The sequence below is a fragment of the Maniola jurtina genome, chromosome 11 (assembly GCF_905333055.1).
Source record: "Maniola jurtina chromosome 11, ilManJurt1.1, whole genome shotgun sequence".
Classification (NCBI taxonomy): domain Eukaryota; kingdom Metazoa; phylum Arthropoda; class Insecta; order Lepidoptera; family Nymphalidae; genus Maniola; species Maniola jurtina.
In genome coordinates, this window is record NC_060039.1 from 1,414,128 (window position 1) to 1,427,963 (window position 13,836).

General features: G+C 36.2%; 1 protein-coding gene across 1 annotated transcript in view; it reads right to left on the reverse strand.

The window, feature by feature from the left end:
• LOC123869376 (nesprin-1) overlaps positions 1-13,836 on the reverse strand; it is a 186,773-nt gene that overhangs the window by 171,645 nt on the left and 1,292 nt on the right. The window lies entirely within an intron of this gene.

The following is a 13,836-nucleotide window of genomic DNA, read 5'->3' on the forward strand; positions in this document are numbered from 1 at the left end:
ATATGGCAATATTTATCAAGCCTATTACCTCTAATTGGTTTATTGGTAGCACGGCTTTATCGATAAAGTGGTAACAATCTACAATCAAAGCGCCACACCAGAGTCAATTTATAAATAAAAAAATTCTAATATCTCTGCCGAGAATCGGACCCAGGACTTCTGGCTTACATTAGGACCACAATGCTCATTACTGGACCAGGGACGTCATCCAACAAAACTAAAATCTTACGTGAATCAAAGAAGCAACGTTGCATTGGAAAGTATTTCTACATCCACTAACTTTTAAACAAACGAAATTAAAGACGACAAACAATACCATTTGCCAACATAGCCAATTTACATCCATATATCAGCTGATTTGGTAAACCTCATTCCATTTTCTGTCACAAATACTTTTTCCAGGCATTTTTTATGAATGCTCGTGCGTGTACGATAAGGAAAAACGAAGTTGTAAATTCTTCGTTTGCGTGCAGAGTAACTTTGTTCCTTCGAGGAGGAGACAATACGCAACCTCCCATCACTGTTCCTCTGACCATACCTCCCTAGCGCAGTTTTGAGCGTATAGTCCTGTGGTCCTATAACTCAGACATTCTGGATTCGATTTCCTACAAGATGCAGTTGGAAATTCATAATTTTTAAACTGATCTGCTAGGAGGCTTCAACGGCTAGTCACTGGCAGCCGTAAAAATTTCAACTCTACCTAATACGGTTCGTGAGATACAGCCCGCTGACAAACAGACGGACGGACAACCTAAGGGCCCGTCTTGTGTCTTCTATCAATCTCAATCATGATTTTTCCACTAGATTAACGAAATATCAGAACTTTTTGTATATATGTCCTCTTTGAAACGAGATGCTCACTGATCGCGTGCACCGTCTATTTTAAGCGAGCCCTACGAAAAAGGGTTAGGTAGGTACCATACGAATGAAACCGGAATCAAACAAAACAGATGCCTACATTTACGAGCATCAAATTGGTTATTAAGTGCATCATTGCAGATATCAATGAGGTTATCGTGCAGGTTAGTAATTTACATTATTCGCTTGGGTTTATTTTTCATGGAACTGCTTGAATGACCTACTTAGATCTATAAAAGCTTTCTGGCTTTATTACTCGACAAAAGTTAAATATGACAGTAAGAATCCATACTTAATATAATATTAGAATTGCGAAAATGTGTCTGTTTGTAATCTTTTTATAGCCCATCCGCTTAAATGATTTTATCGAAAAGTACAAAAAAAAGCTGTTTGTATCACGAGGATGGGAGCTACATTTTTACCAGAAAATGTAAGAGTTTCTACGGAATTTCTAAAAACCTAAATCTACGTAGATGAATCATCTAATATTATTGAAAGAGTTGATCTATAATTATATACTTGTTTTGCGAAAAAGGTAAGGTGTCACACAAGGCATACATTTTGCACCTCATTTCCTACATTTAGGCATTGAAGATCTATTTTATAGTAAAGAATGCAGGACGTTTTGGTAGTAAAAAACTTTATCTATATAATGTTGCTGATAATATTCTGTGGTAAAGAAATGACGTTATAGGTAGATTTGATATAGAAAATTTGATAAACTTGTTTTCATACAATTTTAAAAATAGTAGATCTTAAGAAGTAACCTTGAAGTTGCAGCCATTGCATCGACAGTTTGAAAGACATAACTGTTAAATAAATTATATTGGATACAAGCCAAAGCTTTAAAAAATGACTTCTAAAAGTTCTGAAACCATGTCATATTCTTCAGATTGGACGAATTAAAAATTGTTTATTGGCAAACTCGTACTAGGAAGAGCAATAAGCGATTAAGGGAAATTTATTACCCCATTACAGGCCATAAAATAAACCATTAATAATAAAACCATACGAACTTTTTGCTAAATTGGATGAAAACAAAAGTCTTTCATTTTTATTGTCTTGCTTATATAGCGATAGAATCTCAAAGATACAGCTTGTTCAGAATATTATCAATTAAAAAATTTCCATAGCAAATAGCTTAAGATTTTGTTTTCTACATTTTAATAGCTGCTGTGCAGATATCGATGTAGATGTATCGAACGTTTTTCCATCTCTAGCTCTCTGTTCCTCTTTTGTTTATGATTCACCCCTAACTTTCTTCTTAATCTGCCCCAAAAAAGTGTATTCTCGACCTTCTTTCTAAGTATTCTTTATTATTTAATCGAAGTTTGTGTATATATAATTATAATTATGTATCATACAAAAGACTACTGCTCCTGCAAGACGTTTCTTGCGCTCTTTTATTCATCTTTGCTTACATACTGTAGTTTCTTACTATAGATCCACACAATTTTCTCCATTTGGGCATATCTAAAGGTTTTCTTACGTCTAGATCACCGGACAAGTCTAAATAACCTCGTCACTGTACCTAACGAGCTTTTCTATATTAATGTTTTCAGATTTACTACGGTCTCTCAAACCTTAATAGTCCACACAACGTAACAGACCTCACTATAGTCAACGACCTTTATAGACTGCCTCAAGATGGCTTCCATCCAGACGGTCACAAGCTTTGCAAAAAACTATTGGAGTAGCACACGACTTTCTGGCTTTCTTCCAACCATGTTATTACGAGGGGACAACCCCACGACGTCAATTTACTATACTATAATGCTAGATGAGATTAAAAATATAAATCTGTTCACTAGTTTAGAAAAAATACTATAAATTAATTCAACGCATGAATAATTCACGATACCAATAACATAAGAAGTGATGAAGGCTCAATGAAAATTATATTTAAAAAATTAAGTATATATAAAAAAAAGTTCACGTTTTATTGTTGAACACAGAAAAATACCTAAGCACACTCGCAATAATTAACTAGGTACCTTCACGTGTATAAAACTGGTATAAAAAGATAAGTGCCTAATTTAATTTTTATCGGTATGAACTATAAAAGTTTGGATTTAAAATAAACAAATTGTTTAAAATATATCATCAACGTTGCACGAAGTATGTTTATGTTAAATTACCTATTTGTTTGTAAGTAAGCAGAAAATAGTACGGATTAAAAAATATGCTCTTATATATTCAATTCATCTAACGATAATCAACGATAGGATCCCTTAACAAAAACACATCATTCATAATCATCATTTTCGACCGATAGGCGATCTTTGGAATTTTGGACGAGAAGACATTTCGAAGACCAAAAACATTGCATTTAGTAATTATTCATAAGGACATTTACCCTATTGACGTAATCATAAAGGTCATTGAGCAAACATAAAGCTATTACACAACACCGAATTTCATAATCCAAATCTGAAGAATTAAGCCTGGAAAGTCGTTTGCCAAGTTTCATACAAACAGCGTGACGGAGACACAACAGGTGAAGAAGATATTAATATCCAAGAGAGTCATGCTAATGTTTATTTAATTATTACTACTAGTGAACGTAGTCCTTGCCCTACTAAATATAAAGTCAAATAGAAAGTGAAATAGATAAGAAAATATAAGCCCGCTCTTCATTAGCGCTTCTCATTCTAACAGGAGACCCGTGCCCAGTAGTGGGCCGGCGATAGGTTGAGATGACGATGGGTTATAGCTGAACCAATGTTATCATCAACATTTACATCAAGATGCAATATTTAGGGCCGGCGCACATATGGTGGAGCGCAGCGCAGAGCATGTCCGCGAAGTTTTCTAATCGTATGACACATTACGGGAATTTGTACCAGAGAATGCGCGAGCACGCGCGGTACTGCGCGCGGATGCGCGAGTATCCGCACGGATGCAATTGATTTTAGATATAATTTCAATGAGGACAATGTCGATAATATTTTGATTGTGAAAAATGCTCTGCGCTGCGCTCCGCCATATTATGTGTGCCGGCCCTAAGTGACAAAATTATGTGAAAGCAACGAGCTGATCTTTTAATTGTCTTCAAGATGGCTGACGTATCTACTGTTACACTGTTGACTGTGTATTGTTACATATAGTAACTTTTTATGATTTGAAATGAACAATCCTGAATCGATGATATATCAAATATTAGGCTATGGCGACGTAAAATTAACGACAAATAGGGTTATTTTAAGGCTAACTAGCCTGATAGTGAACTTCCCTAACTGTCGTGAATTGTGGTATTGGTATTGTGGGGTAACCCCCTACCAGACAACAATTATACGTCAACTAGAGGATGCCCGCGACTTCGTCCGCGTGGATTTAGGTTTTTAAAGATCCCGTGGGAACTGTTTGATTTTCCGGGATAAAAAGTCAATTACAGGGACGCAAGCTACCTCGGTACCAAACATACAAATCGGTTGAGCGGATGGGTTTTTGGGAATCCCATGGGAACTCTTTGATTTTCCGGGATAAATAGTAGCCTATGTCCGTCCCCGGGATATAAGCTAACCATGTACCAAATTTCGTCACAATCGGTTAAACTGTTGGGCCGTGCAAAGGTAGCAGACAGACAGACAGACACACTTTCGCATTATTTAGTATGGATATGGATGAGACAACCTAACTTTAATAAATTATTGTCAAAGTATAATAAAATATGACAAAATAAAAAATACTCGTTTCGTACGAGTAGTTTGGAAGTCTGGTGATTTGCGCTGGTCACCCCGTGTTACACGATAATCTTGAAACTGAAATACGAGGTTTTAAAAGCCACGCATGAATTACTGTAGGTGATGAAATACAGCGATGGGCAGATTGTTAACTTGGAATTTTAAAGACGACGTAGGCGGGTACAACTAAAAGCCAAATTACCGACCAAAGGAGAAATGGGTCACACGAACAGTATTTATAAACAAATGTACTACTGTCGTTCCATTTTCGAATCTTTAACGTCTTTAACACATCATGCGTTTGTTTTTATTTACAAAGTGTATTTAATGCTCTGTTTCTGCTTATCCAGTTACAGTTAGGAAATCTCTGTCATGTCTGAACCGTTAATAACTATACTACAAATGCTGAACGGTTTTTTTTAAACGCAGTTCAAATAAAGCTGGCGCCGCTGATTAAAAACTAGTTAGTCTACCCTAGTTTTGGTCAAAAATCCTTTTAAGTGGGGCCAGACTAATATGCTGACTATACAGACTAATATGTAACTGCCAGACCTCCGGGCAGTTATATTATTTTATATAATAAAATAATTATCTAAGAATCATTCATACATTAGTTTATCAATAAATATAGCCTTAAGATCCTATTGGAAAAAGTTCACAGTTCACAAGTTTCTTGCTGATTTTTCTCGGTAGAAAGTGCGGGCATTCCGAAAGCAGTGGTAGATCTAAGTTACTACTGCATTCTATCTGTGGAGAATCTATTCACTTGACGATTCAAAAGCACTTTTATCACGGATACAAATTGAAAGAGCTATTTTATTTTAAAGCTAAGCCAAGTTCCACTTCTCGCTACTTTCACTTTGTGCGGTCCATTTAACTCCCCCAGAAATTCAGTCCAATACCGGGATCCAAAGTTTTCTAGACATCCTGACTTCGATTCTGAAGTCAATAGGCCATAGTTATTATTAGCGTCCGTTATTCTGTTTCTTTAGCGTCTCCAGTGATACAATCGACGAATTTAGACGAAGAAATCACTCCAGTCGTGCAGGCTACAGAACAGATGATGTACGGCTAATTTTATATTTTTGTAACATCGAGTGTGATGCTCTCTTGCACGAATCATTGACTAGTATAATACGTATAGCTGTTTACGTCGATGCGGAGGAAAAGAACGGAACCGGAGCGGAAGAGTTTTGAAAAGAACAGAGCGGAGATCTCATCATCATCATCATCAACCGATAAAGTCAAAGTCAAAATCAAAATCATTTATTCAAATTAGGTACAATTGTACTCCTTTTGATGGTCGAAATTGTTAAACTTGTACGATATAGTGGTGATAATTAATTACGTCACTTAAAACTAAAGCTACGAGGGTTCCAAACGCGCCCAAGTCTGAGAAGAGCCCAACGTATAGACGTCAACTACTAGACATAGGTCTCTTGTAAGGACTTCCACATGCCACGGTCTTGCCACCGCCTGAATCCAGCTCCCTGTGACTCATCTGATGTCGTCTACCAAGTGGGCGGTCTTCCAACGCAGTGCTTCCGGCGCGATGTGACTTCTTGGGACCTCAACGTCGATCGGTTTTTATGTGCCCTGCCCATTGCCACTTCAGCTTCTCAACGCGTCGGGCTATGTATTACGTACTCATGTAAAGTCGATGACGTGACAAATGTCTAGCCCCTATTTTTTTATGCCCTTAGGAGTCAAATTCTCAAAAATCCTTTCGGAACGGATGTCTACGTCATAGTACCTATGTAGCTATCTGCATGCCTTTATAAATCCAGTAGTTTAAAGATCAGTTAATCAGTCAGTCAGTCTGCAGTCAGTCAGCTTTTCCTTCTATATATTTAGATTATCTGGATGCGAAGTAGGACTGTCCATCACAACCCTGTAGAAATACCTATGATGGTAAGTCGGACATCAGAAAAGTGACACATCGATTAGTTTACAAGTGTAAATTAAAAATTTATAACACCCCCGACAAGCGAAGGTGACAGAAACTAGAAAAGAGATGATAACTTTCAAACGGCTGAACCGATTTTCTTAAATTATAGCTAAGAACACTCTCGATCAAGCCACCTTTCAAACAAAAAAAACTAAATTAAAATCGGTTCATTAGTTTAAGAGCTACGATGCCACAGACACAGATACACAGATACACACGTCAAACTTATGACACCCCTCTTTTTGGGTCGGGGGTTAAAAACACGATTGTTTTGACTAAAGAAATGTAAAACAAATCTGCATGGTTGCGATCTGAAACCCGCTAAAAATACGTATTTGGCCAAGGCGTTAAGGTTGGCGCACATTGATGCGTCGGCGCATGCGCTACCCCACAGCTGACAAGCCAAAAGTTCTTTGAACGGTTGCCCGTACTCCCCAGGATTCATTGTATAATTCTTTTCATACTACGAATGATTCGATTAATCATTTTGTAGTTTGATATATTGATCTCAGTACGAGGCACATGCTGCCCTAATATGCATAGAAGTCCTATCTCAAAAAGAATTTTACATGAGAGGTTAAGTAGCGTGAAATGCTGTGACGTCATGACTAATTCAATATGGCGGATACCACAAACAATAATAATAAATCTATATCTATACTAATAAATAAAATTGGAGTGTCTGTCTGTAATTTCGAAATAACTACCTCATATTAAGCTCATATATGGTTATTTGAACGATACCAACACTGAATAACACGTTTTTAAAATTTTTGTCTGTCTGTCTGTCTGTCTGTCTGTCTGTCTGTCTGTTTGAAAAGGCTAATCTCCGGAACGGCTGAACCGATTTTGATGGGATTTTCACAGACAAGTTGAGGATTGACCAGGGCGTAACATAGGCTACTTTTTTAACCGACTTTCAAAAAGGGAGTTGTGTTTTTCTACCTATGTACACCGAAATCTCCGAGATTTCTGAACCGATTTGCGTAATTTTTTTTTTAATCGATAGAGAAACTTTGCGACATTGTTTCATAAAAAATTTGGAGTCCAACTCCTCAATCCTGATGCTGCAGGGGATCTGACAATCCACGCGGGCGTAGCTGCGGGCATCAGCTAGTAATAAATAAATAAATCTTTATTATCTTAGCAGAACATTATTTACAGACTTTGGTGTGAGGCCCTGCCTCCTGATGAAGTGAAAACTGTGTTTCAGGAGGCAGTGTCTTCCCATAATATAATGTACTTACAGCACAATATAATATAACCACTTATAATAATTTAATTTAATTTAAATTTAATTTAAACAGAAATACAGAATAACCATATAATACCTAAATGATCACCTGTGATTGAAATTGAGATACCGTGGGAACTCTTTGATTTTCCGGGATAAAAGTAACCTATGGGTTACTCTCCACGTCTTTGACTATACCTATTATCCATTATCCATGCAAAAAATCACATCGCTCGATCCGTTGCTTCGTGGCGGCGTGATTGAAGGACAAACCAACAAACAAACACTTTCTCATTTATTATATGGGTAGTGGATATAAATATACAGCTGAGTTGACAAAACATAGATACATGTTGACAAATCTCAAGAAAAAGAGCGATTCGTAAAAAAAACCACGGAAGCGGGCGGTTAGGAAATAAATTGAATTCCAAAAATAACACTGACGTTCAAATTGAAGGTCTTGACAACTTTTTCTCAAAGAACTTTTAGTTCAGGAGCGGTTTGCGGCTGGCTTTGAGCCAGAAAAAAGGAAACATCATTTACAAAGACGAATCGTATCTGAACTGTGTAATTGGTATTATTTACTCCACGTATTTGGAAGAAATATTGCAGGAATTATATAACCGAGCTTTCAACTTCGGGCATTCGAAATATGCCTATAGAGGTACCTTCTATAGCGAAAAAAAACCGGCCAAGTGCGAGTCAGACTCGCGCACTGAGGTTTCCGTACTCGGGTATTTTTTCCAACATTTTGCACGATAAATCAAAAACTATTAGGTATACATAAAAATAAATAAAAATCTGTTTGTTGACTTGGCCGGTTTTGTGCATGAAGCCACTTGTGATTGTCCACAGGGCCACGTGCTTTTATTTTTACTTTACGCGGCGAAGCCCAAAGTAGGATTATGCGTTTGGTCTGCATGAATGTATGTCCGTTCTTATGTCCGCTTGTAATTTAGGGTTCCGTACCTACCTCAAAAGGAAAAACGGAACCCTTATAGGATTACTTTGTTGTCTGTCCGTCGTGTCTGTCAAGAAACCTATAGGGTACTTCCCGTTGACCTAGAATCACGAAATTTGGTAGGTAGGTAGGTCTTATAACACAAGTACAGGAATAAATCTGAAAACTGCGAATTTGTGGTGACATCATTTAAAAAAAAAATTAAAATGTGTTTCAATTTTCAAAATAAGATAACTATACCAAGTGGGGTAATCATATGAATGGGCTTTACTTGTACATTCTAAAACAGATTTTTATTTATTTTTATGTATAAATAGTTTTTGATTTATCGCGCAAAATGTTGGAAAAAATACCCGAGTACGGAACCCTCAGTGCGCGAGTCTGACTCGCACTTGGCCGGTTTTTGTTGAATCATACGTCATTAGATTCGCCTTGATTGCACGAGTATCACAGGATACATATAATCGCGGATTTTATGCGTTTGGTATTGTGTGGGCTGAAAAAGTTGCAGTGCAAATTGCAACTTGAAAACTTCCTATACCTATAACCTACTTGCTTGCTTAATTTTAATAACACTAGAAGATGCCCGCGACTTCGCCCGCGTGGATTTCGGTTTTTTAAATCCCGTAGGAACTCTTTGATTTTCCGGGATAAAAAGTAGCCTATGTGCTAATCCAGGATATTATCTATCTCCATTCCAAATTTCAGCCAAATCCATTCAGTAGTTATTGCGTGAAAGAGTAACAAACATACACACACACACACACACAAACTTTCGCCTTTATAATATTAGTGTGATTAGTGTGATAGTGTGATGACTCCATGCCCTTGATATTATGATTTACACTTCATTATTTTCTTGATTGAAATTATAAGAGCGACCTAGTTCTTACGTCGTGTTAACACGCGCTAAATGTTTGAAGATTGATCTAAAATTACGGAGCTACAGACGCATTGACCTAAAACTTTCATTGTACCTAAAGAAAATTTAAAGTCTAGATTTTTCTGCTCTACATTTTAAAATATATGAGGACCAGCTTAGAGACTGTGCAATAGAAAAGTTTTTTATTCAAATAGACTTTACAATTTTTTTTTTATTCTGATACAAATTAGCCCTTGACTGCAATCTCACCTGATGGTAAGTGATGATGCGGTCTGAGATGGTAGTGGACTAACTTGGAAGGGTGTGGCGGTGTAACATACATCATAGGTACTGCTATATAAAATCCACCATTCCTTTTGGCTTTGCCGTAGTCGGGTAAAAACAGGCGTTAATCAATTCCTTGGCAATAAGGCTTCTCTGCATTGCGTCATCTGAGGAGATGGTCGCCGCAAAGTCTAGACACAGGAGCAGGAAGAGTCTAGTATTGATTTTGGAGCTTTCTTGGTGGGTAGTTGCTCTATTGGGGCGTGGACTTCTCTTGTTCATTTTTCTGAACAGGTAGGGTGTGTTTATTGATGGTGGTGTGGTCTCCATACATATTTTATATACATATCGTCGCCGCGCGTGCGAAACCGCGTAAGAGCAGTTTGTAAATACCGCGTAACAGCAAAACGCGCAAAATTGAAATATCGTGCTGGCCGATTCTAAACGATTATTGGCTTGTAGTAGACTTCACCTGAGTTGAATTATCCAATGAGAAACGTCAGTTTTGCTATCGAAACAATACCGCGGAACAGTAGGCGGCCTGAAGTTGGAAGCAAGTGCGCGTATTTACTACGGCCCGTGAGAAAAATGTGCTGTAGTCAGTGTATGCTCCCGAAAATAATTATTTTGCCGGGATTAACCAACATGTAAGTATGGTTTAAATGTTTATTATTTTTCATTTATAGTGAGCTCATGCTAAAATATTTAAATTACGTGTAATTCTGTTTTAATTTAATGGTTCTGACCAATATAAACCCTAACAAGTATTTACGCGGTCTTGACATCACTCATATTTATTTGTTTTGTTAAGTTACGCGGTATTGCATTTTACTGAAACTAATAAAAATCATTTCTTATTTATAGATAAATCCTTGCATTCTCAAGTAAGTACCCAAATGACCAAGGAGGACCCAGATAACTTTATTTTAGAAGAAAAAAAATATATTAAAAAAACGTAAAAGAGATAAAATAAATATAATTGGAACAGAATGAAAAATAAGAGAAAGAGAATGATGAGAAAAGAGTACATTGGATTTAAAAAAGAGGGCACAAAATTTGTTCAGAACGATCCTAAGCCAGCAAGAATAATGGGGCCAATATTATGTATGTCAACAAAATGCTTCAGTGGTAAAGCTGTGTATTGTTCAAAATTAACGGAAGAAGTTCGATCTGAAATATTCAATAACTACTAGAAAAAGACTTGGCAAGAAAAAAAATGTACATAACATCTTCAATGGTGGATAAAAAATATACATCTAGAAAAACCACAAATTCAAGACTAAGTGATACTAAAATGTACTATCTAAAAGTTAATGATAAAAAAGAAAGAGTTTGCCTGAAAACGTTTTTGGAGACATTGGGTATAAAAGAATAGGCAGTTCGCTATTGGCTTAGAGATGGGACAAATAGACATTGTTGCACTTGGCTATGGCTAGGAACGTAGTAATAACTCAGAAGTACTTGGAGAAAGGTAACACGCAGATGGAAGTGGATTCAGTAAACTCGGTGATTGAGGGGAAGTTGCAAAACTTGGGAAATATTTTTACCCTCACAATACGCCACAATAACAAAGGAAGTCAGAAAAGTACCAAGCCTTTATGAAGTTATTACACCTGATTATACGTTTTTTAAAGATTTTGGTCTTAAAGATTACCAGATTTATGAATCAATAAGACCTGGCTGAGGAGCGGGTGATCATTGTGTGATTGATATAAAAGCACTGAGATATAATCCAAATGGCACCATAGAATATAAATTCCACTTTTCAGATGCTTTTGTCCCATTGCCTAGAAGACCGGAAGATTACCTCTTTGATCAACAGTACGCCTTCGCTTTATGAATCCAGGTAACCAATTCCCAAGACAAAGTATGATCACCTACAGGAGCTAAGGAATGTCATACTTTTTATGATAATTTACCTTTCAAATAATTTTAAGTTACTATTTTGACTGTGAAATGCTGTGATTATCAGAATTTAATTAGAATTTAAGAGCAAGTACCAAATAGATTATTGTTGTTATGATTATTATTTTATTTGTTTATGAAATCTTTAATTGAAAACTTTTAAGTACCTGACACAAGAATTATTGATGAAGGTTTTGTGATTATTATGGAAGAACCTAGAAGAAGTTTTATTTTTGTTATTCCAAGTTTTATATTCTTATAAAAGTATTTTTTGTTTCTTCTATGTATGTACCCACCTACGCATAATGTTTAAGTAATAATAAATAGTTATTATTTTTTAGTTTTAGATGGTTATTTTGATCTCTTTCATAAGAAGTCTGAACCCTTATAATAAGATCTCTATTAAAAATTATGAAAAGGTAACTATTAACTTTTTGTAAACTGATTTCCTAATATTTAAATATATAATATTTATGTTCTATTATATTATTTTCGATTTTTTTTCTAATAATAAATACAACCCTTCACGAAATTGTTTTATTTCAATACCGCGTAACTATGATAAAAGTCTACATATTTTGTAAAATTAGTCAAAACAAAACCGCATAAGTGACTTTACACAAAATCTAAGCCAACTACAAGTAAATTTACGTTATTTTCCAATAAAGAAAGTTGTAAAGAACTATCTGTTAAGTTCAGTCGGTAATATGAATTGAAATCGCTGAGATATTAAGTTTTTTCTTCCTCCTGTAAAATCATCAAAAAGCAAATACGCGGTCTTTACAAGTTGCTCTTACGCGGATTCGCACGCGCAGCGACGATATACTAGCTGATGCCCGCGACTTCGTCCACGTGGATTTACGTTTTTCAAAATCCCGTGGGAACTTTTTGATTTTCCGGAATAAAAAGTAGCCTATGTGTTAATCAAGCGTAGAATCTACCTCCATTCCAAATTTTATCTAAATCCGTTCAGCCGTTTTTGCGTGATTGAGTAACAAACATCCACACTTTCACATTTATAATATTAGTAGGATTACTAAGTTTACTTTTTCATGTAAGCTGTAAATTTTCCCTGTAAAATAAAATAAAATACTTACTTATATTTTAAAATCTAGTCCAGTCTAAAGATAGAGACTTTAATTTTTTTCTCAATGAAAGTTTTATTAGGTTTTATAAAGTCGCTCTTTGCAATAATTGTTATGCATTTGTAAGGTCTACATTTCCCTGAGGATGCTCCGGTGTCGGGGTGAAACGTGCGTCGAGTGGTTTTGGGATTTGTGTGGTGTTGCGTGGTGGTACATTATTATTGCTTGCTTGGTGGATGGCTTTTCCTGGGAGGGCGGGCGGCGCATGCTGCATGTTGCACCATACAGATTTGTCTGTTTCAGCGGATTATAGCAAATTAAGCTTTTGGTTCCTTGTAAATGCGTCTTTAGAAAAAAGTATAATAGGTATGTTTGTATTAATGTGTGTTCCACCGTAGCGCCTACTACTAAGCCGATTTTGATGAATGAGGTGTCGATCGATTTGTTATTACTGTGCGGGTGACATAGGCTAAATTTTTGAAAAAATCAAAATGAAACGATGAGGTACACCAAAAAAAAATGAGGGTCTGTACATTTTTTTTTTCCTATCGGAAAGAGCGGGATATGAAATGAAAGAAGATTAAAATTCTGAGTTATAAAATATAGGTACCAGCGACAGTAAAAAAATTACTTTATTCCAGATGTAACTATAGTCGGGTTTTAGTTTTGAACTTTATCTTGTTAACCAACAAGGTAGACTTCCAAAAAGGAGTTTCTCAATTCGGTGTGATTTTTAGGGTTCCGTACCTCAAAAGGAAAAATGAACCCTTATAGGAAGACTTTTTTGTCTGTCTGTCTGTGTGTCTATCGTGTCCTGTCAAGAAACTTATAGGGTACCTATAGGGTGGACCTAGGTCCTAGAATCATGTTCGGTAGGTAGGCAGGTCATACATATTATAGCACAAGTGCTTAAAGGAAATATCCTAAAACCGTGAATTTGTTCTCACATCACAAAAAAATGCCTTCGTGTGCGAGTCCAACTCACACTTGACCGGTTTTCTTCTATGTAGATCGA